We start from the raw sequence: 7,251 nt of genomic DNA on the forward strand, positions 1-7,251 counted from the left end.
TGTGAGATGGACTCTGGGATATGCCTGAGGTATGGGGGCTCTCTGGAGGAGACAGCTCTGTGAGATGGGCTCTGGGGTATGCCTGAGGTATGGGGGCGCTGTGTTGACAGCTCTGCTCTGTGAGATGGGCTCCTGGGTATGCCTGAGGTATGGGGGCTCTGTGGTGAAAGCTCTTCTCTGTGAGATGGGCTCTGCCGTATGCCTGAGGTATGGGGGCGCTGTGGAGACAGCTCCTCTCTGTGATATCGGCTCTGGGGTATGCCTCATGTATGGGGGCTCTGTGGAGACAGCTCTTCTCTGTGAGATGGGCTCTGGGGTATGCCTGAGGTATGGGGGTTCTCTGGAGGGGACCGCTCTGCTCTGTGAGATGGGCTCTGAGGTATGCCTGAGGTATGAGGGCTCTCTGATGTGACAGCTCTGCTCTGTGAGATGGGTACTGGCGTATGCCAGTTGGGCTCTGGGGTATGCCTGAGCTATGATGGCTCTCTGTGGTGACAGCTCTGCTCTGTGAGATGGGTTCTGGGGCATGCCTGAGGTACGGGAGCGCTGTGGAGACAGCCCCTCTCTGTGAGATCGGCTCTGGGGTATGCCTCAGGTATGGGGCTCCGTGGAGACAGCTCTTCTCTGTGAGATGGGCTCTGGGGTATGCCTGAGGTATGGGGGCTCAGTGGTGACAGCTCTTCTCTGTGAGATGGGCTCTGGGGATGCCTGAGGTATGGGGCTGTCTGGAGGTGACAGCTCTGTTCTGTGAGATGGGCTCTGGGGTATGCCTGAGGTATGGGGGCTCTGTGCTGACAGCTCTGCTCTGTGAGGTGGGCTCTGGGGTATGCCTGAGGTATGAGGTCTCTCTGAGGTGACAGCTCTGCTCTGTGAGATGGGCTCTGGGGTATGCCTGAGATATGGGGGCTCTCTCTGGAGGAGACAGCTCTGTGAGATGGGCTCTGGGGTATGCCTGAGGTATGGGGCGCTGTGTTGACAGCTCTGCTCTGTGAGATGGGCTCTTGGGTATGCCTGAGGTATGGGGGCTCTGTGGTGACAGCTCTTCTCTGTGAGATGGGCTCTGGGGTATGCCTGAGGTATGGGGGCGCTGTGGAGACAGCTCCTCTCTGTGATATCGGCTCTGGGGTATACCTGAGGTATGGGGGCTCTGTGGAGACAGCTCTTCTCTGTGAGATGGGCTCTGGGGTGTGCCTGAGGTATGGGGATTCTCTGGAGGGGACCTCTCTGCTCTGTGAGATGGGCTCTGAGGTATGCCTGAGGTATGAGGGCTCTCTGATGTGACAGCTCTGCCATGTGAGATGGGTTCTGGGGTATGCCTGAGGTATGAGGGCTCTCTGATGTGACAGCTCTGCTCTGTGAGATGGGTTCTGGGGTATGCCAGATGGGCTCTGGGGTATGCCTGAGCTATGATGGCTCTCTGAGGTGACAGCTCTGCTCTGTGAGATGGGTTCTGGGACATGCCTGAGGTATGGGGGCGCTGTGGAGACAGCTCCTCTCTGTGAGATCAGCTCTGGGGTATGCCTCAGGTATGGGGGCTCCGTGGAGACAGCTCTTCTCTGTGAGATGGGCTCTGGGGTATGCCTGAGGTATGGGCGCTCTCTAGACGTGACAGTGCTGCTCTGTGAGATTGTAACGCTCACCTGATTCCCACAGAGGCGCAGGTCTGGCTTCGAGTGCTGATGCTTCTTCAATGGTGAAGCGCAGGACTCTGAAGATGGACAGGAAGGGCCCCTCTACTCTGGCTTCTCTGGCTCGCAGGAATGTTCCCCTGTGCGTGAAAAGGGAGTATTACCTACTGACTGAGTTATGCTCAAGCCTCCCACTCTCTTCCAACCCTCCACGATACCCTTCCACGATTCCCCGTGAAGTCTCACCTTAGGGTCAGGAAGGATGAGCTCTCCATCCTGCTTCTGATGCAGGGGCGCGGTGAAACCCAGTTACTTCACTGGATTGAGGATTGATGGGAGTTCAGGTAAGCTTGACTATTCAGGTAAAGCTCTGTAAAAGTTCTGTTGCCAGTTCAGAAGTACAAGCTTAATAATAATGTTCATTGTCTTTTTCCCCTTAGGGGTTGGGGTTCAGAATGCCGGAGATATGGCCCCGACCCGAAGTGAAACGTGCAGTTCCAGTAAATGACAGTTAAGCTCTGGATGAGCGCTCGGGTAATGTCTTTGGGCCTCATTACGACCCAGGCGGTAAATTACCGCCTGGGTCGTACCTTTACCACCATGGCGTAAACTACGTTTACGCCATGGTGGTTGGCGGACTTACCGCCCCATTCCGAGGTCGGCGGGGCGGTAAGTCCCCAATCCCCATTTACCCTTCCCCATTCCCATTTTTGCCCCATAGGGCATAATGGGAGTGGGGAAGGCGTTAATTACGCCACCGTAAATTACGGTGGCGTAATTAACAACATGGTCCCTTAGCGCCATGGATTTTAACACCTGCTAAAAGCAGGTTTTAAATCCGCCATGGCGCTAAGGGACCTCGGAATCAGGTGGTAAGGGTCGGCGCTGTTTACGCCGCCGTAAACCCCTTACCGCCTGGGTCCTAATGAGGCCCTTTGTCTTTTTTCCCCATAGGGGCCGGGGTCCGGAAAATGCCTGGAAGCGGCAAGACCCGAAATGAAATGAATGGGAATGACCCAACAGGTAAGTCTTAGAAGGAAAATGAGCTTTTCCTATTCCCTTCCTTCTCTCACCTTGTTCTTGTCTTTTTCTCTCTAGGCTCTGGGAAGTGGCTGTGGATCCGGATGATCGCTGCTGAAGATGGTGGCGTCCAGGAAAGGTGAGTGAAATGCAGCGCTGCAGCGATCGTAGCGAAATGCTTTTAAAAATGATGTCTTCCTTTTCAGGATCGTCGGTGTGATGTCTCCGTGGTGCTGATTTAGCAGGTAAGGTCTTTTGTCTCCCTTTGCAGGTGACCCAGGATACTGACAGGCGTGGCTGAGGTCCAGATGCAGGAGCCGACACGGTGAGCGTCCAGCTGCGAGGAGCAGAACAACGCGAAGCGTGAGTTGCTGATCGGGTGTGGTTTAAATAGCTTTGGAAGAAGTTCCAAGTGTGTATCCTTCCACCGATCAGGTATGTATCCTTCCCCGACCACACCCGGGTGGAATGTAGTCCCACAGGTAAAGTAGTTCCATTCAGGCCTCAAGAGGGCCTGGATGTGGCAGCATGGTCTGCATCAGGTAAGTGCACATTAAAACACTTGAACACATGTCTAGCTTTATGAGCCTGGTGCCTAAGGCGCCAGGACAGAGGTCCAACATGAGCCTGGCGCCTAAGGCGCCAGGACTGCGTCCAAAGGGCCCCAGCTTGGGCCCGCTGGCACTCCCCTGGGGGAAATGATGCCTGCCTCTGGGGTTGCTGGGTCGGACCTGGCTCCTTGGAGGTAGGCATCATGACAGTACCCCCCCTCAAGGCCCCTCCCAAGGTTCTTTCCTCTGGGGGTTTTGGCTTGTTCGGAAATCTCCGGTGAAACCTTTGTACTAATCGAGGTGCGTGGACATGGTTACTAGGCTCCCACGATCTCTCCTGAGGTCCATATCCCTTCCAGTCAACAAGATAGAAGAGTTTCGACTTTACCACCTTGGAGTCTAAAATGTCTTTAACTTCGAATTCTAATTCCCCTTCAATTTGAACTGGATCTGGAGGCTTGGACAATCGGGTTCCTGGTTGTACTGGCTTCAAAAGTGATGCATGAAAAACTGGATGAATACGCATGTTGGACGGTAGATCCAGTTTAAAGGCCACCGGGTTTATTATAGCCTTGATGGGATAAGGTCCTATGAATCTGGGATTGAAGGTTCGCGGGCCCTTGAGGGGTAAATGTTTAGTTGCTAGCCATACCTGGTCTCCTACTTGGTAGGGAGGAGTTTTACTTCGGTGCAAATCAGCGTTTTCTTTATACTTTTTCATGGCTTGCTGTAAATGAGTTGCAGCTTCTTTGAAGGCTCGGTTATTGTGGAATGCAGATGATTTACTGCGGGCATTTCCAGGGTCATAGGTGGATCTAGGTCAGAGGTCCGAGGATGGTGACCATACAAAGTATAAAAAGGGGTTTGTCCAGTTCCAGAATGCACTGAATTGTTGTATGCATATTCTGTGATCCAAAGGATGTCTTTCCAATTTAACTCGGATTGGTGTAACATGCACCGAAGATATTGCTCGAGAGTCTGATTGGTTCTCTCGGTTTGTCCGTCGGTCTGGGGGTGGTGACTGGTGGATAACCGCACATCTATCTGTGCTATTTGGCAACACTTCTTCCAAAAATGGGAGATAAATTAACTTCCATGATCCGAGACTAATATGGAAGGGAAACCATGTATGCAAACTATATTCTCCAGGAATTCCTTGGCCAAGGTGGAAGCTGAAGGCAAACCCTTTAAAGGGATAAAGTGGGCCATTTTGGAGAATAGGTCCACAATTACAAGGATTGTGTTGTAACCAGCACAAGGAGGCAGGTCGGTTATAAAGTCCATTGACAAGGTGTGCCATGGTGCAGGTGGAATATCCAAGGGTTGAAGTAGGCCGGCTGGCCTTTTCTTTTGAGCCTTGTTTTGGGCGCAAATTCCGCAAGACAGAACAAAAGACTTTATGTCTTTTCTCCAAGAAGGCCACCAGAAGTGGCGTTTGATTTTTTCCTCTGTTTTAGCGATACCAGGTTGTCCTTCCATCAAAGATTCATGATGATGGGCAATAACAAGTTCTTGCAATTCTTTACTTGGCAGAAACAACCTCTCCTGGAAGTAGGGTAAGTCATCCTTAACGGTGTAATGAGGACCCTTTTGACTCCATTCCAGTAAGGTTGAAGAGTCTAGAAGTTGTTTTACTTGCGTTTGGATGTCCTCAATAGTTTGCAATGAAGTTAAGCCTAAGATTCTTTGCTCAGGTATGATGGGCACAGGTTCTAAGCTCGAATTAGGTTCTTCCATGCCAATCCGGGATAAGGCGTCCGCTTTTCCATTCTTGCAGCCAGGGCGATAGGTAATTACAAAATCAAATTCCGCAAAGAATAGAGCCCATCGGAGTTGTCGTGAAGATTGAGCTTTGGCCGTCTTTAAATACTGTAAGTTTCTGTGGTCCGTAATTACGGTGATGGTGTGTCTTGCCCCGAGAAGGTAGTGACGCCAAGCCTTGAAAGCAGATTTAATAGCCAGTAACTCTTTGTCAGTAATTGCGTAGTTGATTTCAGGAGGAGAAAATTTCCTGGACCAAAAGGCCACAGGGTGTAGTTGGTTAGTTTCTGGGTCTCTTTGCGACAGGACAGCTCCCATGGCCGAACTGGATGCGTCGGTTTCCACAATGTAAGGAAGGTCTGGGTGTGTGTGCTTTAATACAGGTGCAGTGGTGAATTTGGTTTTCAGGTCCTGAAAGGCTTGTTCGGCCTCAAGAGTCCATTCAAAGCATTTGTTTTTCTTTAGGAGAGCTGTGATGGGTTGGACTGTTCGGGAAAATTCCGGGATGAATCTTCGATAGAAATTGGCGAAGCCGAGCATGCTCTGAACTCCCTTCACCGAGCTAGGAGATGGCCATTTGAGGATGGCGTCCACCTTTCGCGAGTCCATTCGGACTCCTTGAGGTGTTAGGATGAATCTGAGAAACTCAACTTCTGTGGTATGAAAAACACATTTTTCGAGCTTTGCAAATAGTCTGTGCTGGTGCAATTTCTCAAGAACTGCCCTAACATGTTTTCTGTGATCGGATTCTGAAGAAGAGTGCACCAGGATGTCATCAATATAAACAATGACACAGACATCGATAAGTTCCCGAAGAACATCATTCATAAAGTACTGAAAGGCGGCAGGTGCATTGCACAACCCGAAGGGCATCACCTGATATTCGAAAAGCCCAAATTTGGTGCGGAATGCAGTCTTCCATTCGTCGCCTTCTTTTATACGCACCAGGTGATAAGCTCCTCGGAGATCTAACTTGGTGTACACACAAGCGTCTTTTACCTGGTCGATAAGCTCAGGGATCAGGGGCAGAGGATAACGATTCTTAATCGTTATTTGATTTAGGCTGCGATAGTCTATACATGTTCTAAGGTCGCCCTCTTTTTTCAGCACGAAGAACAGAGCTGAGGAGACAGGAGACTTGGATGGGCGAATAAAACCATTGGCTAGGTACTGATCTAAATACTGACGCAAATGCAGGTTCTCAGGTTCCGTAAGAGCATAAATCCTACTACAAGGTAGTTGAGCATTGGGTACCAGATCGATTTGGCAATCATAAGACCGATGGGGAGGTAACGTGTTAGCCTGTTCTTTCTGAAAAACGTCTTGGAATTCTTGGTATTCTGACGGTAGCTGTACAGGGGTGGAAGTTGCTGAGGCTATACCCATAGCTGGATTTCTTGGATAACAAGTTGGTTCACAATCAGGAAAACTTATCTTCTTTTCTCGCCAGTCAATTCTGGGATTATGTGTTTCTAACAAAGGAATTCCAAGAATTACTTGAAATTGTGTGGCCTTGATCACATCAAACACGATTGCTTCCCGATGTCCATCCTGACCCACCAGTGTCACTTCAACCGTGGAATGCGTTACAGGCCCTGAGGCTATTTCGGTTCCATCTACTGTAGTAATGACATCTTGGGTTACTTTCGGGCGGAGAGGAAGCTTAATCCTGGAAGCCAATTCACGGTCTATGGGCCTCATTACACGGTAGGCGGTGAGCCATGGCGCTATTAGCGCCATGGCTCATGCCGGTAAAATACCAGCACCGCCTTGGCGGAAAGGGGATTTACCGCCCCATTCCAAGGTTGGAGGGGCGGTAAATCCCCTTTCCGCCATTGCCCTTCCCCATTCCCATTTCTGCCCCATAGGGCTCTATGGAAATGGGGAAGGCACTAATTACGGCACCGCAATTTTGCGGTGCCGTAATTAGCTCCGAGGTCCCTTAGCGGGTTGGATTTTAACGCCTGCAAGAAGCAGGCGTTAAATCCTCCAACCCGCAAAGGGACCTCGTAGTACGGCGGTAAGGGTTAACGGTCACCGTTGCCATTAACGGTGACCGTTAACCCTTACCGCCATCCGTGTAATGAGGCCCTATGTAATTTCCAATAGCTCCACTGTCGATGTATGCTTTTAAAGCATGCAACTGCTGAGGCTGTTTTGGGTCCACGAGCACCATTGGCATGACAAAATGCGAGGTCAAAGAGTTAGTTTTCAAGCTCGGCAAGCGGACCCCTACGCTTGTCGGGCTAGGTCGTTTCCCGAATCAGGTGTCAATAATTCGTTATCAGTAG

Source organism: Ambystoma mexicanum, chromosome 3q, assembly GCF_040938575.1.
Source record: "Ambystoma mexicanum isolate Mex_15411 chromosome 3q, UKY_AmexF1_1, whole genome shotgun sequence".
In the NCBI taxonomy this organism is placed as follows: Eukaryota; Metazoa; Chordata; class Amphibia; order Caudata; family Ambystomatidae; genus Ambystoma; species Ambystoma mexicanum.